Raw genomic sequence first — 19777 nt, 5'->3', positions numbered from 1 at the left:
TATTTGGTCAGATAGGCAAAAACTTTAGTCTGGCTCAAGCTAAATATGGCCCAGCTTGCAATGCCCTACAAAAGGATCCTTAAGGTTTTAAACCATGTTGAACAAGAGCATTATCTCCCATCAGAATTAAAAGGATTCATTCCCTCTGTCTCTATGAGGTAGAACAGAGGAAAAGAATCATAGAATCAGTTGGGTTGGAAGGGACCTCTGAGATCATCAAGTCTAACCCTTGATCCACTACCACTGTGGTTACCAGACCATGGCACTAAGTGCCACATCCAGTCTCACCTAAACACCTCCAGGGACAGTGAATCCACCACTTCCCTGGGCAGCCTATTCCAATGCCTGATTAGCCCCTCTGTAAAGAATTTCTTCCTAATATCTAACCTAAACCTCCCCTGGCAGAGCTAAAGACCACGCCCTCTTGTCTTGCTGATAGTTGCCTGGGAAAAGAGACCAACCCCCACCTGGCTACAACCTCCTTTCAGGAAGTTGTAGAGAGTGAGGAGGTCTCCCCTGAGCTTCCTCTTCTCCAGGCTCAATAACCCCAGCTCGCTCAGCCTCTCCTCATAGGACTTGTGCTCCAGTCCCTTCACCAGCCTTATTGCTCTTCTCTGGACCTGCTCCAGCCCCTCCATGTCCTTCCTGAGCTGAGGGCCCAGAACTGGACACAGCACTCCAGGTGTGGCCTCACCAGTGTTGAGTCCAGGGCAAGAGTCACTTCCCTGGACCTGTTGGCCACACTGTTCCTGATCCAGGCCAGGATCCATTGGCCTTCTTGGCCACCTGGGCACACTCTGGGTCCTGTTCAGCCTCCTGTCAATCCAAACTCATAGGTCCCTTCCTGCCTGGCTGCTCTCCAACCAGTCTGTCCCCAGCCTGTGGGGCTGCATGGGGTTGTTGTGGCCAAAGTGCAGGACCTGGCACTTGGCCTTGTTGAATCTCATCCCACTGGAATCAGCCCAACTCTCCAGCCTGTCCAGGTCCCTCTGCAGAGCCCTCCTGCCTTCCAGCTGATCGACACTGCCCCCCAACTTAGTGTCATCTGCAAATTTCCTGATGGTTAGAAAACTAAGGCTATCAATCAGAGAACATCTTAATACATTACCAAGTGGATTAACTGCAACAATCCCACTTTCCTGCAGGAGGAAGGGCAATGTCCAACCCAGTGGGGCTGGTGCTGCAAGAATAATCCTATCAGGACATTGTTGGCAGTAGCATTTTTTTCAGCAAGTTCCTTTAGCAGGGCTGTCCCCTCCTGACTGCAGTGTGGGAATTGAAGTACACCAGAGCGACCTTTGCAAATTACTCTCCAGAATGAGCAATACTTTCTATAATAGGTCGAGAGTAGTGTTTTGCATGAATATTCATCCATAAAAGTAGTCAAGCTGATTACTTCATCTGTACCTGCAAAGTTAGACATTCCTTGCAGATGTTACTGTACCTATGATGAAAAGCACATTATTTTCATGTACTGGCATTTAAACTAATTATATTCTCTGCACTAAAAATTCACAGTCTGGCTTCTTCATGCTGCAAATGCTTAAGAAACCCAAATACTGCCAGAATATGTATTAGACAATTACAGAAGCTATTCAATAGATCAAGACAAAAAAAGAGCACAGCATAGATCTTCATAAGCTGACTTCCTCTAGCATATCATTAACGTCTGTAAAGTCTAATTCATTGGAATTATCTCCAATTACCAGTCCCTAAACGCATTACCATCATTCAATCTCAGAAAACTCCGTTAAAGGAAGGATTTGAAAACATCCCTAGAATTTTGTTCACCCTCCAACAAAGATGGAGAAGACAGGTTTTGACCGGATTTACTAAGTCTGAGGAAATAATTACTCCCTCAGAGAAAAACCAAAACAAGGCAGAAGAGGGTTTCTCACATTTCAGATTCTCCGAAGGGCTTGTAAACAACTATATATAACCGGTTATATCATCTTGCACTAAGTGTTCTCATTTTGCCTCCTTTGAGCGGACTCGCAGATCAAACGGGTCCCTCATCACTGTGATGGCTCGGTAAAAAGCCACCGTTTACAGCCTAACCTGCAGTTTGAGCCCACACAGGCTCATCCTGATTGCTGGAAATTGTCCTTGTCAGCACAAATGAGAAAGGTCCCTTCCCTTTCCCACCCAAGCCTTGCCGAGCTTCCCTCCATCTGCGCCAAGGAAAATATTCTGACATCCCCTGGTGAAGTATTAAATGGAGCTGACTGCTGTAGTACTGAAAGAAATGAATAAAGGGTGTTTAGAGATAAAAATTTATTTCTTACTTACTTCCTCCCTGGCATCAAAGGAATCTCGCCTCCTCCTAAAACCACGTAGCAAAGGGTGTGGTGAAATAGCTGCTTCTCACCCCCTGCCCCACACCTGCAGTGCATGAGGTGGTGCTAATAGAGAAAACTGCAGTGTTAGGGTGCAGCACCTTCGGTAAACACCTCCAGTGCCTCCCTTTAGAAGTACAAATAGTTACAAACACGGGTTGAGAAAGCACACTCCATAAAAAGCATTGCTTAGAGCATTTGAGCAGATCCCTGCTCCAGTTTTTTAGGCTGTCCCAAATACCAGCGTGACAGACGTGTTTATGTATAGTGCCATGAAGCAGAGCTATTTGATTTAGGTCCTCAATTATTTAAATAAACATTTGAACTGACCTAGCAGTGATGCACAGCCCATATATTTTAAGTAAGGTGTAAGATAAACAAAATGAAGAATCCCCTCTTAAACCCAATAACAAACAAACCTTAAGAAAAATCAGAGAAATACTGTTTGGTCAATAATATGGTTAAATCAGTCCTTAGAAGGGTTGCATCGCCACACTGATTTCAGACCATATCCAGAGCATTTAGGCACAATACAGTAAGAACTTCCACAAACAGTACTTCAAGTAAAGTAGGTTACCCCTTATAGGGGACAAAAATACAGGTAATGAACAGACAACACTTGGGCTAATTTACAAACCATCCATTTTTGGCAATTTTATTGCAGATAATGTGCTTTAGCCTTAGCTGGTTTATCAGCAGTCCTGTGGAAAGCTGGTGGCCACATTTAAGAGCAGCTTGATCAGGGCATATTTTGATTTTGGATTATGAACGAATGGTATTTTAGCAATGTGTTTTGCCAAGCTGTAACCCTGTTAGAACTGGCAGGATAAGTTATTTACTGACACGTACACTAAAATAATAAGAGGCTACAAGTGCTTGGCAGTTGGACTTGATACATGAAGACCAGCTAGCAGGAAAATATTTAGAGGACACAGATCTCTTCCATTTGTGACTCCGTAGAACTATGAAACATTTGGCAAATGCTTGTCACAATTTGGCATTTTTACCTAATTTGGGAATGACTGTCAGCTGTTCTTCTCTTATAGGATGCACAAGCTCCAGCATCCATGCCACTTTAACAGCAGACATCTGGACCTCTGTGGGATGAGACCTGCAGCAGATCTGCACCAAAGAAGTGTTTATATCCTGCTGTTCTGTCAGTGCAATCACTACAGTTCTTGCAGCTGACAGTCACCTTCAGCAGGTGACAACAAAAGTAAACACATCTCATCTAGGTTTGGTCCTGTCCCTTTCAGACAATTCAATCATGCTCTGTCAGTCCATCAACTCTTCCTGTACAATATACAGCCGCCATCCTCCAAGGAAAACTCTACCTATCATCCAAGGAATCCTTTAGGGACAAAGCTGCATTGTGAGATGGGGACAGATCTCATCCATGCAACTCTAAGTATCATCACATCATCTAGAGCATAGAACTTGCACTCCTTTAAATCCCCACAGGGACAATTTTCCAGGGGCAGAGTGGTTAAGAGGAATCGATGGTTTCATCAGCTGCACTATAACTATGTTACAAGCCAGCTGGGGCTACCACAAGCAGGCTGCAAAGGCAGGGAAGATGTTAATGTACATTTACCTACCTTGAACATTGGTTGCCCTTATAAACCATTAACCTCTCTCCAAAAAAAACCCAAGAAAAAACAAACCCAGAAACCAAACAAGAAATAAATGCTGTTTGAAAAGCATCCAGTCTCTCACAAGTGTTTTCTGTTTGAGGTTACTATCAGATAATGCACCTTTGAATTACCTAAGACATCCTCAGTGAATTAATCTTACACACACTAAAGCAGCTTTTCCTGAATATCCATAAGAACAAAATATTGTTGCAATAGTTTCTACAGAACTAGGCAGGCTTCTTTTAGGAAGGAGAGAGTTTCTTTGCATAAAAGTGATATTTAAAGTCAACAAGTCCTAGCCAATGTAATTTACCTGTAAGATTCAAAGCAGGGCTGCTGGCATAAAGAACAGGGCAGTGAAAGGTTCAGCCTATACAAACATGATTGATTGTCTAGAAAACAAAGCTAACCTAGTGGTTGTTTCTTTATGCAAGGCTAATTGCATACCAGCTAGAGTGCCTTTCCAGATCATTCTCAGAGGCAGAATGAATTTGTGGTCAGATAGTATCACCGGCATTTCTCTGAGCAGGTAGAGCTGCTTTAATATTTGCAGGCAGCACATAAAAAGAGCAAAACGAGGGAAATGCCAGAATTCCAGAGCACAGAATAGCACAATACTGAAACGTAACAGTTGAGCTGGCAGGTTATCCTACTAGACATCTAATATCCTCAGAAAGGCATGGGATCCTCTCTAAGAAGTACACTCAGAGAACAAGCAATCTTTGTTGCTCATTCTAATACCCTGGATAGATCCTGAAATCTCAAGCCGAGTGGGAAATCCAGAGAAAGAAGCAACAACCTGAACACCTGACAAGATAAGTTTGGTTTTGTGCCTCTATTGTTTAAGGAGACACCAAAATACACATTGAGTCGGTGTAAGCCATCTTCCGAGGAAGGAATATGAAAGGGACTCCACAGACTACATGAGTAGGTGTAAATTACAGCTACCACTTAAATCTAGGATCTGAGAACTGGTCAAGTGAATACAGATGAAGACTTTGAGTATCACCTCTTTAAAAGGCACATTAACTACAGCTTGATAAGTGAAATTTGGTGGGGGTTGATTTGAAGGATAAACAGGAATAGAATTGTCTTGCTCAGAGAAGTCTTGAGATTAGCCTAACAAGCACCTGACATTGAAAGACCTCCCATCTGAGGGCTGTAGAGCTGTTCAAGAACTTAGGAGAGGAACAGCTGACCAAATTGAGAGCTGATCCATGAATGCTGCCTTCAGTGCACTGAAGATACCTGCTTATGAATTTCAACAGTTTGATAGGAGCATTCTCTACACTTGAGTAATAACATCTAGCAACAGTGTGGGCTTCATGAAGAAAGTTAAATAGCTCTCATTCACCTTCTGTCATGCACACACCTTTATTAAACTGCTTAAAGTTTGTGGTTGCATCACTGACTTTTCCTCATCCTGCTCCACTCACATTCAGTTTGGATTCATCTCTGCTGCTCTGCTCATGCAGTAGAAGAAATACCAGTACAAGATTTTTAGTCTCTACTCTTTTCTCTGGTTTAATCATCTTTGTGGTCCAGCAGCAGCTGTTGAGAATAGGCACACCACAAGGTAGGGCATTCAGCTCTGTAAGCTCTCAGTGCTTTCTGTTCTCTGATCTTAAAAGTATAATGGACACAGTCTTCTCACTGTTTCTCTGGAAAACTGAGCCTGACCTTACAATATTCCAGATGCTACACTTCCAGCTTCCTGACATGTCACTCCTAATCAACTTACAACTTGCTATTGCAAGCTTCTATTTGCAATACTACATTAAATTGTTCCATTTTCAAAACTGATTTGATGTTCATCTTCCAGGAGATGGCCACTGCCCACAGCAGCATCCCAAGCAAGGAGCATCACTAATGGCAGAGCTCAGACCATGTATGATGTGAACACACAAACACCTGGCTGAGGCTGTTTGGTGTTTTTGACTAGATGAATTTCAAAGAGGTGTTGTGTTTTCTTTCTGTGCTGCAGAGGAAATCACAGGCTTGCACCTGTGGGAGAAAACAGCAGGACAGTTGTAATTTCTACAACAAAGTGATGAGTAAAAGTTGCAAAATTAAAGTAGTCAGGTTGAATGAATACTGCACATAACATTACCTAATCTCAACTTCTCAAAGAGTTTTAGGTCTTCAGACTATTTCTTTAAAGAACTGCTCTACTTTTAACTGAATGTATTCTCTTATCAGTTTATTCTGGTATGAGATAGTGGCTTGGCTTCCAACCCAGTTCCCATGAAGACAGTTAACACTTACAGATTCCTTTGTCTAACATTAGAACCAGCTAAATCCATTTATCACACATGGAGTTGATAAGGGATAGAACATTCACCCCTGAATTATTTTGCTGCTTTGGGCTGGTTCCCTCAATGTCTGCAAGGTGTTTATAGGCAACAGTTTGTGGAAATGAGCAGACTTATCATTCAACTTCACCACATTCTTGGCCAAGTCCTTGAAAGTCAGACAAAAAGTTGTTACCTTGACATAATGGTGTGCATATTAGTCCTAAGTATTTGAGCTGCTACACCTGCTTAAAGTATAGGGGTGTTAAGAGCAGGAAAAACAAAAATATCAAGGCTTTGAGCAGTTGGCAGTAATCCTGGTCATGCTGTGGTGACATTAATTTTCCCTAGAATTTCTAAAAGCCTTTGTAAGCACTTTGGCATATTGGATAGCTTGTTATAGACCTCTGGTTCCAGATAGAGATTTTAGAATTGATTCTGGACAACTAGAATTGCCTGATTTGGTCACTCAAGAAGTCTTCCAGGAAAAACCCTACTCTGAAACACTTGCAGGTTTTAATAAATTAGCAATCATGTAGGATTTCATAGGTTTTACTAAAAAGCTGTAGTATGTGCCATGTATCTCTATTTTCAGGCTCTGTCAGCCTTAGATGAAACCAGTGTGGGTAGGATGCTCAGGTGGACTTAGAGGACATTACAACAGCAGCTTCCACAACTTTTGCTGTGAAGAGCAGTTGACTCCAAAACAGTATTTCCAAGTAGGGTTTCAGGAGCTTTCTGGTGTTGGTCCAGAAGTATTATCAGCTCATGCACTGAGAGCAGGTGTAGTGAACAGAGATCTGCGAGGATTGCAAAGGATAGTGTGAAATAAAAACAAAAACCAGCAAATGTCTATGGAAACACTGCTCCTGAAAGCAGGTCAACTAGAGAAGGGATTACACATTTTTCAGAAGACCTGTGGATTACAGCAGAGAAGCAGAACCCAAGTCAGTAACCTGTTGAAAGGAAATATTCTCACTTTTACCCTGATGTTCTCTTAGAGGTGAGGAGCACCTCACATGACTAATAATTCCTCATCAAATCACAACAACTTTCAAGTCAAACACTTCAGTGAGCAGAGCACGCTGTACATCAGATTGAGCCAACCAGAAAAAACTGGGAGAGGAAATAATCAAAAGGACAGGAGCCAGAAGACATGACTACAAACTCTGAAGGGCATGAGATTATTCTACTTATCTAAACAAAAGCTTGACAGAGGGTTTTAAGTGTGAAAGCTGTTGAAAGGACAACATGAAGTGATCTCTTCTTCATCAGAAAGGTAATGATTGGCCCAAGCTGTAACCAGAAATAAAGCATATTTTCTACACCAGTAACAGAATTGTTATCCATCATGAGGAAGACAACAAGCAGGTTCACTCCTTCACTGCCACACTCATGGATCAACATCCCATGGCTCCTTGGCAGGTTGCTCCCTGCCATTCTTACATCTTCACTTGTGAGCACACACACAGTTTCCCACCTACCAGGACACACAAAGGCACAGACATTTGCAAGTGCTGCATGTGTAGGTGTGAGCCTTCAGCAGTAACACAGGAAGCTGAAAAAGAAAACTCAATTTCTTGTAGCTTGTGAACAAGAAAGTACATCTACTATTTGACTAAAAACAGATCTTAAAGTTGATGCAAGTCACTGGTCAGTACATAGAGGAATTTGACATTTTACACTTTAATTGCTTGTCAGAGTGAGGAAGCCCTTAGGGTGATAAATTTCATGGTTATTGAAGCTTATTTTAATGAAAAGCATGGCTTGCCCTTCTGGGCTGTATTTTATTTTGGCATCTTTACTGAGAACATTGTGCTTAGTCATTTTACTTTTTCAATTACAGGACCAGCTTATGCAATAAACTAATGTGTTTACCATTTGAACAATCACCTGCCAGATTTTTGGGAGGAATAAGATTTGATTAAAGCAATCAGCAGTTAAGCATAAGAAATTCTTAAATGTTTTAGGTAAGAGCCTAAATAGACTTGAAATATTTTAATGTTGCTTTGTATAGCAGTCAAAATTTAATAGATAAAACAGGGGCACCACATCCCTCTTATGTCATTTAAGTGAAATGGATTTATCATCCTGTAAGAGCTTTAAGTTTTTATTCTTCCAGCAAAGTTCAATGTATTACCTCTACATAAATATTTCTGCAAAACACATGGACAGACTTTTGACCCACAAAATTCTCTAGAGAAGTACAGATGATCATGTAGTAAACCAGTCATAATTTGAAAGGTCACTTCTATTTTGTTTTAAACCTTTCCTTTTAAGCAAAAAGATACTTAAATTTAAGCTTCAGTTCCACATTAAAACAGCTGTGATGTGACATCACTATGCTTATCTTGCATTCTGGTTTGAAATCAAACTGCGGAGTGAGTTTAAGTTAATTTGGATAGACAGTTAGGGGATAACAAATTCCTAGTTTAGCAGGAAAAACTAAATCACAGAATATTCTGAGTTGGAAGGGACCAAGAAGAATCATTGAGTCCAAACTGTAAGTGAATGGCCCCTATGGGGATCAAACCCACAACCTTGGCCTTTTTTGGAGTGTGCTCTGACCAAATCCTGTAGGAAAAGAGTTCATGTGGTGCCTGTAAAATTCTTCCTACTTACACACACTGCAGTTCACACTGACTAGAGATAACTCAAACAAGTCTTGGCCAGGAAAGCTTTTCCATCTTCCTCTGAGGACTTGGTGTGCCCTTGCTCACCACTCACATGTGAAGTCTGGAGAAACAGGATGAATACAAAATGTGCAACTATATCCTGTATTTTGCCTGATGGAAGAATACTTGTTCTGTACCAATAAGCATCATCCAGGCTTAAACCTTCACTGGCATGGAGACCAAAACCCTTCAAAACATGGAACTGGAATTAGCATAGACAGGTCTCCCAGGTACAAAATGTAAATTCCTTCTGAAAAATAATGCAATCAAAACAGACTCCAGTTTACTTTAGGACACACATGGGGGAAGTCAGCCATCTGGATAGGATCTTGAGTGGCCTGATCCCAGATTTCTCTGCTGAACAGAAAATAAACTGCACACATGTATGTGCCTTCTCACATGCTTTTTATTAAACACTTCCTACCAGGAGGAGCAGGCCTGACTACCATTTGCTGAGATGACACTGATTTCAGAAGCATTGGCAGCTCTACACTGGAGCCACACTTCGAATCCCACGAGACTGCAAACAGTGACACTCGTCTGTCACTTTGGATACATCCTGCCCACATGCACCATGTGTGACACTGCACCTCAGTGATCAAAAGAGCTACCCAGACCTTCAGGCTTTGCCTGCACGATCTACAGTTTAATTCTGTGCCTAAACTCCTACTTAGCAGTCTGGGGACTGCAGATGTAACATTATATTTCAGGCCCAGATATAAGCAATGTGAGATGCATTCATCACCCTCGTAAGCCTGCTGGATTTTCATTCCTTCCTGCAAGGCTGGAAGGGTCACAGCATTACTACAAACCCAGGCCCTTTCAGATGCAAAAAGTCAGATTTGTGTAGCTGTAGTCTTAGCTGCTCACATCAAACAACTTAGAGCTCCAGTTTGCCGTGTGAGGCTAACACATTAAGGAAGGAAAGTTCTGGGCTCTTGCTTTATCAGATAGGACGGAACAGAGAATTTTCCAGCCTTGGCTTCCTGCTTTGCTCTCACTCTAGTCCAACATTTTAAAAATTTCTCTGGTGAAAGCCAAGAGTTGGCCAGTGTTCTTGTTATTCTCATTCTTTGAAAAGATATGACTATTACCCAGACAATGAGAAAGGAAGTTATTTAATCCCTACATCAACAGCCAGCAAGAAAATGAAGCATTATAATGGCACTGGTGTAACTACACCAGGTAAGAATTAAAAATTATACTGGACAGTCATCGATGCAAAAGGAAGGAACCCATTTTTATTTCATATTGCCACAGGCAGGCTTCCAACTCATTTTCCAAGTTACAGGTATATGCAATATTAATGAACTGAATGCTGCTACTGGAGACAAACAAAGCGTTGCTTTCATTTGCACAGTACTTCCACCCTGACCACACCAATTTAAATGCAAGACTGACAGTAAATTGCATGGCAATTTTATAAATACAAAGCTGAAGTATTTAAACATAATGACATTAGACTCTGCCCTTATTAGACAATATACTTTTAGTATTGAAGTTTGGGGAACCATTACCAACACCTCTAGATGAGACTTTTTTTCACATACAAGGCAAACTGAGAATACCTGAAGCACAGAATTGCAGCAGCTTTCTTATCCTGTTTCCTAAGGTGAGATTTCCAAATCATTTGGACAGCAGCAATTTCTGCATGTGAAGTTGAAATCTTATTCCCTACTTACTTAAAAAAATTGTCTTCTTTAAGCTATGGTGTGTGTGTATATATGTATGTGTGTGTATGTATATCTCCAGTCAATACTGTAATTACTATGTGGGGACTTAAAGCTTTCTCCAGTAGGAATGTTTGACCACTTCCCATCAAGTGGCTGTAACCAGGAAAGCCCCTAAGCTTCAGAAATCAGCAAAGACCTTCAGGGACACATCAATCACTAAATTCTAAACAGGCAGAAGGAGGTTGTGATCCACAATCAAGGCAAGTTGTCAGGTTCATTGAAGGATCCTGCAAGGGATACTCAGCAATACACAGGCTCCTCACAGAGCCACGCAGACAGGAGTCTGTTCACCAAAAGCTCCTGAAAGAGGCTGAAGTGCAGGAAACAGTGTAGTCATTATTGTAGCAATGATAAATTCACACATTAATTACAACCAGTTATTCAGTAACCAGCATTAACATGGCACTGGAACTGACCTCTTGGAAAGTGTTAATTTAGGAGCATAGTTAATGAGGAAGAGAAAGCTACTAAGTGCAGTTCAGGGAAATACTGTGCAGGTTGGGCTGGAATGACCTGGAAGGAATGACCTGGAAGTTTGTAGGCTGATGAAAGTACATGTTTAGTAGTTTGCAGTTATTGAGCACTGGAAATTTTTTGTGTAAGCCTATCTTTCCATGAAGTGACTTGTACACAGGTGGGATGATGCAAGGAAATCTGTTCAAGGAGTACAGAGTCAAATTTATACTGAACACCCCTAAGACTCATTAGGTTTTATGTAGACAAAGTGATATTACTGAGATCTAGCCATGAACAGGCTAAGAATATGCTGAGACTTGAAGATAAAGCAGTGAGGCTTTATCTTAAGCCATCACATCAAAGTCTATTACTTGCCCACAAGTATATCCTACTGTTCCTAACTAGTAAGAGATAACTAACCATACAATACCAAGGTCACTAGATGAATGGCCACCTGGGGAAGATAGGACAAAATTCACTGTATAGGAACTCAAACTCTTTTATATATAGCTTAACTGGGGGCCACTACACAGTTGAAAGGCCGTGGTAGTGTCCAGGTCATATGCATACAAAGAAGACTAGAACTTACTAGTGCTATAGGCTCAAAAGGCTTATTTTCAAATGGCACCCTGAACTGCCACACAAACTATTGCAGAGCAACCATCTGGAAGAGGACATACCTTATCTGATTCAGGTCCATTTCTCCTGTTGACTGAGAGATCTACTCCTGTGCAGCTGCACATGAAAAGTTTTGAACAGAAAAATGGGAAGATGACAAATTGGGAAGGTGATTTGAAAGCAAAGCAGCAAAACAAGCTCCTAAGGCCAGAAATAAATGTGGGAACATGAAGGAGACAGATAAGTAACTGCCCATTCACTCTTTTTAAGCCCACTGAAGAAAATGCTTTGATTTTAAGGCAGGTGGAAGTGCTACGATGTTAAACAATCAGGATACCTCCAGTGCTGAGAAATGCAACCCTGTTCACTCCCTACACCACAGTTAGAAGCAGCACAAGAGCCAAGAAAAAGAACAAGCCCATAGCACAAGCTGATTCCCCCAGATACATTTCAGACTGCAAATGGGACATGTGCACTAGATGTGCTGGTGTTAAAGCAAGTTCGTGCATTTGTTTTGGGTTATTTTTTGAACTCTTGGGAGTTAGCTGGCCAGCCACACTACTCCAAGGAGCAATAGTTCAGACTGTCAAATCACTCCTCTGGGAGTACCCAGAGCCAGACTGCTCAGGCCAGTGTACTTGCTCAGATATTCCCCTCATAAAATGGGAGGAGTATTTTTTACCCGGCATATGTGCCTTCTCCCCACCCAACAAATCCCTGAAACTCTCATTATCTGGAAGCAAAGAAGCAGCATCAAGACTATTTAATAGTTAATTCCTGTTCCTGCTATTTGTACTCCCATATGATTGATAAGCAAGTTGTAGGTTAAACAGATTAAGTGTATTCTGGAAGATTGTTTTCTGAGCATAAGTGATGATAGGAAATTAAGTGGCACAGAAATTTGACTGTTCTGCGGTCATCGCTTGCTGGGTTAAGCCACTGTTTTCTGGATGTGGTCCAGAAAGACTGATCATATATTCAAGGACAGAATGCAGAAGATAAGTGTGACATGCAGTTGTGCTTTTGTAAAAGAGCACTTTGGGCTCGGCCCCCAGTTAGATCATTTATTTATCTGGCACCAGAGGGTGATAATGGCTTGTTTTCAAGTCTCCAAAATAAATGAACTATACTGCATGCAGAAGTAGTCCAGGCCAGCCAGCAGAGGATAGAAAATATGCAGGGTCAGCATAACACTGGTTTCAATTTCAGTTACAAAAACATTAGAGCTCTCATTTAAAATAAGATGAGGAAATTAGGTCCTCTCTCCACTCTGCTGAAAGCACCAGCCTTACTCTCCCCAGAACACTGATAAAATCCACCTCAGACTTCAGCAAAACAGTTTGGGGTAATGCTTTCTTGCTGCCATTTACACACCAAGGCTTTCTTAGAAGCATCTTCAGTCTATTCCTTAGGGCTAAGCTTTATCTCCTACCCTTTTATGCCTTGCTACACGAGCAGCAGCTATTGACTCACAATTGCAGTCGTGCAAGGAAAGTATGTCTCAGTCCACTCCCAGAGCACCTCAGGCCACCAGATTAGTCAGTCTTCATATAACACTGCAAAGGAGGCTGAGTCAAGCCTAAAGTGTTGGGTCAGCCAGATTTCCTAAAGCTAAAGAGATCAGTTTAGTAGTCTATATCCTTCATAGATAGGAGTCCTGGAAATCAAGTCTTCCCCAGATTTAACTGGGTTTTAAGTTTTATTAGTTGTCCAAACTGTGGAGACCAACTTCCCATCACCTATACATTGAGATTCATGTTGGAGCAGACTACGTGCCACTGAGGGAAAACCAAGGTCAGGAGCAGCTCCTAAGCCAAACCCCATCATTACCCAACAAAAGCCCTGTGTCCTGGTGCTTGCCAGAGTCACTTGCCAAGCGCAAGTTTGATGAGGAAACCTGGCTGCTTGTCCCAAGTTGTTATAAAGCCGTATGCCAGTGGCAGTCTAAATGACTGCACAGCACTTGTTGGAAGTACCAGCAACAAGGGGCTTTAGTTAATAGCTCCCATGTGCCAGTTCACAGCACAAACCACTCCATGGCTCAGACACTGCAGAGCTCTGAACCCATTGCTGAGATGCCCAAAGTTCAGCTTTTAACTCGAGGCAAATTCAGTCTCAGGCAACTCTATCTGAGCTCTAGATTTAATAGTATGAACTCAGCTCTTTTTCACGCAGAGTATCTTGTTCCACTTGGAAGAGTGTTATGCTTCTGTACCACACTTCAGAGCAATCAGTTTATTCAGAATAGCAATAATTATCCAGTGCTTGGATTCAGGAGCCCCTAACAGTCCCAGATGTAGCACATGATATCTGTTACCAGTGGAAGTTTTGGGTGGTTACTCCAAGCAGGGCTGTGACCCAAACAAGATGTGTGGGTGACTGATAAGCTGCTGACTGTAAGAGTCACCCGACCAGCAGCAGCTTACCAAAAACATGCTAAGTCTTTAGTTCACAGCACTCCACAGCTGAGCAGGGTCTGCTTCCAGGCTTGGTTTCTGGGGTCTCCAGGATCTCCTGTCAGGAAACATGAGCTATCTGTCAAGCTACACATGTGGTATCACTCATCCTGACAGCATTCTGCTTCAACTCTGACAACTGGACACGCCAGAATCATTTGTTTTCTGCTTTTGCATGGAGACCTAAACACACAACTCCATTAGAAATTTATTGGACTCAGTACAGCAGTTACCAGGCAGGTGTAATGCTCTGCTTAGGAGAAGGATTTTTTTCAACCACTCATATCAGTTTCGTGCTGTTATATTAAAGTAAGCTATGACCACTACACTCTGTAATCCTCAAATTAACAGGTTGAGTGGAAGTGTTCAGTAAGGCTGACACTAAGTTGAAGGACCAGGAGCTCCAACAGAATCTGTATCAAATCAGTTAACCCATCTCTGAGGGAAATGACTGCACACAAGGCTGTTCCATTGCAGTTTTGATGAATCTTATGCCTATAGTTGGAATAGGTCACAGCCTGGGATCTTGCAAGTATTACAGATATAAAGGTCATGGGAAATGACCTTTGCAAAACTAAAATGCAGCACAAATAGTTCTTCATGTTAGTTGTTACTGTGCAAGCTGCTAAAGCTTCCCCCTATCACGACAGCCCTGTTGCTTCCACAGCGGGTCTCTTGGCAGATCAACTGGAAAGCTCCATTTCAACTCCAACAGCCTTGACACTATTAAAAGTAGCCCATCACACTGCAGTCAGTTTGAAGGGCAAGTGAAGCTTGTTTTCACTTCAAACATGACACCAGCACATGTGCACTGCTGCTCAACACACATGCTTGATCATTTGGTGCGAGTATTTTGGGGAGGCTTGTGCTGTTCGGAGGGACAGACCCCTGGTTAAGCTCAAAAGGACCTCCCAGCTGCAACCTGTGATGGGCAATGTGAAGGATTGCAGTGGTTTTGTCTAACATTCAAGTAGAGGTGCCCACAGACTGTGAGTGAAACTCCAGGAATTGATGCTGGGAGTCAGGAGGTGTTCAAGTAAGGATGACAACAGTACATCACAGGCAGATTTTACAGACTAAGCTGGACAAGATCAAATGCTCCTGTGTAAAGCAACTGTTTACAGCTTAAATCAGTGTCTACTGGAAGTACTGAAGTGTTACATGCAGCTGTGTTCACAACTGCAGGCAGTACCTAGCAGCTAGCATGTCATTCCAGCCATCATCTTTCCACCCAAGAATTTATAAGACACCTCTCAAAGCCTCAACGTCTTTTCTAAGCCACTCAGTTGGCAACACATTTTGACTTTAAGAAGGTTTTTCAAACATTAGATGCAGTTTCACTGGTGACTTACTCTGCAGGTACCATCCAGTGTTAATATTCTCATTACTTTTATAAATGATCCATTTAAATTTATACAGGGATAGAGGCAGAGTCCACACATTCCCATCTCACCACACAAGCAGAGCCACATTAAGTCACCAAGTTCTAACTCTGTAGCTGTCAGTGAATCCAGGACTGGAACGAATGTAAAGGTAATTAACCTCGGAGGTCACAGCCCTGTAAGACGGGTCCAACTTCAGCCTGCTCTAAGCTCCTCAGAGCCTGCATTTTCACATGGAGGAATAAAGGCAGTTACTTCAGAAAGCTCCTCAAACAGGCTCCAACATTTGCTTCAGTGTGAAAATTTAAGGTCACGTGCACTTGGACATACAAGCATGTGCACTGTTTCAGTCAGAATTACACCACGCTTCGCTGGATGCCATGAAAATATTCCACTTGTGCTGCCCCACTGAGAAGGCACATGAACAGAGTTGCACTCCATGAGTTTTGTTGTAACATGACACAGAAGGGGTAGCAAGTTCACCAGCTGTCAGTCAGTGTTCTTGCCACCTTCTCACCACTAAGGAAGGACACCTCCAGCAAAAGACAACCTCCCTTGTCAGCATAAGGCAGGACAATACAACTGTATTGAAGACTGACTGAATTTTTAAGGCACATTTCAATTTGGAAGGAGGGGATTGCCCTCCATTGCAGGCAGTCCCCACAGCATCCAAGCAAGATGAGCAGGTACTGCTCATTCCTTTCTCAGGAACAGACTTCCAAGGAGCAGCAGGGTCCTGCAGGGGTTAACCCACAGTTACACAGGAGGGTTTATCCACAGAACCATTACATTTTCCTTTTACTGAAGATGCCTCAGTCATACATAATTGAGCATGAGAACTGCTATCATTTACTTGCTCTGAGGGGCACGAGCCAACTTGTGTAAACCAGCCCCTGACATTACAAACAGCAAACTAAAATAGAAGTTGTTCCACTGATCCCATCCATTACATCATGGAAATTGTTATTTTGTCATGAAAACTCCCTTAAATATCCAATTTAATCTCATTAATAGAGGAATGAAGCTCTCGCTTCCAAGACAGCAGCTGCCACTACCTTTGACAGACACAGGAACTCAGATATGTTTTTGGATGCCTCAGAGACTACTGGATGCAGTCTTAGGAGATTAAGGTAGTGTCATCTTTTCAAACTTACAGTAAAAAGCACTTCTGGAAGCATTTATAGCCAAAGCATTGAGTAAATACCTTAATCTTTTGTCTGAAACCTCTTATTTAGGAAGGAAAAAATCAGGTCTGTTGGACATTTCATCAGTCCAGTACAGTCACTAAACAAACCAAGCGAGGAGGACCTTGTTTTCGCAATAGTGGTTGGGAGGGAGGAAGGCACACACAAGCCATGTCAGTGCAATCACATCACCAACCACCTCTGCCAGGTATGTACAAAAAGAGTCTGTCTTCTGAAGGGAAGCAGGAAAAATTCACCTGCTCAAGCCATATTTCATTAAATATTTTAGCAGCACTGTCTGATCAAGGCAGTGGAACATGATGCAGCTCACGCTGGAGCAGTTCTTACAGAGCAGAAAGGATACATCCTGTAACAGTGCAGTTCCTTCCCAGGGATCCTCATCATGCTGCAGTTATTTGTCTGTGCTCTGCACCTAGTGCTGCCTGTCCCTGCAGATCCACTTCTTGCAACATCTTCTCCTTTCCTGAAGGAGAGAAAATCATCTCCCCTGTCCAACATTCAACGTCCTGCAATATCTTTCCCATCCTCTCCCATTTGTAATTCTCTGCATTAGCCAAGCTCCAGCAATGTTGATTCACTCACAGCACCCAGTGCCAAGTCAGAGCCTTGGCTAAAACTCTTCCTCCCCTCCTTTTTCCCCTCTCTACATAAAGAATACTGGAGGCAAATCACTCCAACAGAAAACTGCCCCACAGGGAGAGGATTTCTCAAAGCCAAGCAGTTTCTGCACCTGCTAAAAAGTGCTAAATTAAGGCATCTTAGAGCTGCAAATCACTGATAACATCATCTTAAAGAAAAGTGCTGCTGTCATGAGAGATTTAAGAGTTAAGTGCTAATTTATTCCCCTAGTACCCTCCCACCAACCTATCAGGCAAGGGAGACTCTGTTTTATGATAAAGCATTGAGATCAGGTTACAGATTAAGTGTGGAATTATTCAAATGGCAAGCCAGTGACGCTTAATAGTCTGAAAAACTACACTAATTTCCATCTTTGGTCCCTTTGTCAGGTCCTCCTTCAGCACAGTCTCCACCCAACACAATCCCAAAGGGGCAACAAGCCACCTCTCTCATCCTCACCTCTGTAGGACTCACTATCACAGACAAGAAGTCTCTCCAACCTCACCTTACTCATCCCCACCATTCACTCCTTACCCCTTCCCAATCTCTGCAGCCCAGCATCTCCTTTGGTCCAATCCCTCACCACAGCACATAACATTTCCAGTTTCCACCTCTGTAGCCCCATATCTTCTTCACCCTCAAGATCCTCATCCCCTTTCCATCTTTATGACCTTACATACCCGGCATCCCAAACCTCCTCACTGCTTTCTCACCTCTCCAGCCCCCTAACTCCTTCATCCAAAAAAGCTTCTCAGCCCCTCACCCCAGACTCTTCCTCACCTTCAGCGCTCCACCTCCCTCCTCCCAAATCCTTCCTCATCTTCACCCTAAACTCCTCCTCACCTTCACTAGCCCTTCATTGCCCTCACCCTCACCCCAAGCCCCTCATCTCCCTCACCCCAAGCCCCTCATCTCCCTCACCCCAAGCCCCTCATCTCCCTCACCCCAAGCCCCTCATCTCCCTCACCCCAAGCCCCTCATCTCCCTCACCCCAAGCCCCTCATCTCCCTCACCCCAAGCCCCTCATCTCCCTCACCCCAAGCCCCTCATCTCCCTCACCCCAAGCCCCTCATCTCCCTCACCCCAAGCCCCTCATCTCCCTCACCCCAAGCCCCTCATCTCCCTCACCCCAAGCCCCTCATCTCCCTCACCCCAAGCCCCTCATCTCCCTCACCCCAAGCCCCTCATCTCCCTCACCTCAAACGCTCCCTCACCCCCACCACCCCTCACCTCCCTCCCCGCACCGCTCCCAACCGCCCCACTCTCCCACACCTCCTCCTCGCTCCAGTCACCTTTCACACCCCGACGCCCCCCTTACCTGCCCCCGGGTCTCCCCCAGCACCCGGGACCTGCTCCGTGCGGCGGAGGGGGGGGGGTGAGGGGGTGAGGGAGGGCAGCGGGGAGGGGACGCAGTCACGGGCAGCGGCGGCGCGAGCGCAGCGGCTCCGGGGCAGCGGCGGCCGCTTTATAACCGGGACCTGGGGAACCGGCACCGCTTCCGCTTCCGCTTCCGCCCCCTCCCGCCCTCTGCTCATGAATATGCAATTAGAGGCGTGGCCTCCCCGATGGGGTATAGGGGCTGCGTCGTGAATATGCAATGAGGGGCGTGGTCTCTCTGAGGGGTGGTGCGGAGCTCATGAATATGTATGTAGGCGTGGCCTCGCTGGGGAGGGGGCGGGGGGCTACGGAGGCGCCCTGGCGTCCCCCCCCAGGGGCGCCCACCTGAGGGGAGCCGGGGAGGGGGATAGCGGGACAGGTGTCACTGGGCCACAGAGCCACAGAATCACACTGAATATTCACAGGGACCATCGAGTCCGACTGCTGGTCCTGCGCGGAATCCCATCATATGCCTGAGAGCGTTGTCCAAATGCTCCTTGAGCTCTGATGGGCTTGGTGCTGTCAGCACTTCCCTGGGGAGCCTGTTCAGTGCCCAACCACCCTTCTGAGTGAAAAACCTTTTCCTAATATCCAACCTAAACCTCCCTTGAAACAGCTTCATGCCCTTGCCTTTGATTCTGTCACTGGTCACCAGCGAGCAAAGATCAATGCCTTCCCTTCCATTTCTCCTGACAAGCCAGTTGTACCTGCCATGAGGTCTCCCTCAGTCTCCTCTTCTCCAGGCTGAACAAGCCAAGTGCCCTCAACTACTTCTCATACGGCTTCCCCACGAGGCCCTTCACCATCTTCGTAGTCCTCCCTTGGACACTGTCTAATAGCTTAATATTTTTCTTATATCATGGTGCCCAAAACTCCACACAGTACTCAAGGTGGGGACACTCCAGTGCAGAGCAGAGTGGGACAATCCCTTCCCTGGCCTGGCTGGCGATGCTTTGCCTGATGACCCCTGGGACACGGTTGGCCCTCCTGGCTGCC

The 19777-nt window shown here is 44.1% G+C and overlaps 1 protein-coding gene across 1 annotated transcript in view; it reads right to left on the bottom strand.

Moving 5' to 3' along the window:
* SLC45A4 (solute carrier family 45 member 4) overlaps positions 1-18840 on the bottom strand; it is a 64489-nt gene extending 45649 nt beyond the window's left edge. The window contains 2 exon segments of the mRNA XM_032686117.1: positions 17114-17249; positions 18723-18840. The gene's annotated coding sequence lies outside the window, so the exon portion shown is untranslated.
* Between the last annotated feature and the right edge of the window lie 937 nt (positions 18841-19777).

The sequence above is a fragment of the Chiroxiphia lanceolata genome, chromosome 1, assembly GCF_009829145.1.
Source record: "Chiroxiphia lanceolata isolate bChiLan1 chromosome 1, bChiLan1.pri, whole genome shotgun sequence".
NCBI lineage: Eukaryota > Metazoa > Chordata > Aves > Passeriformes > Pipridae > Chiroxiphia > Chiroxiphia lanceolata.
Note: the sequence above shows the minus strand (reverse complement) of the source record. Positions and strands in the feature narration are given on the sequence as shown.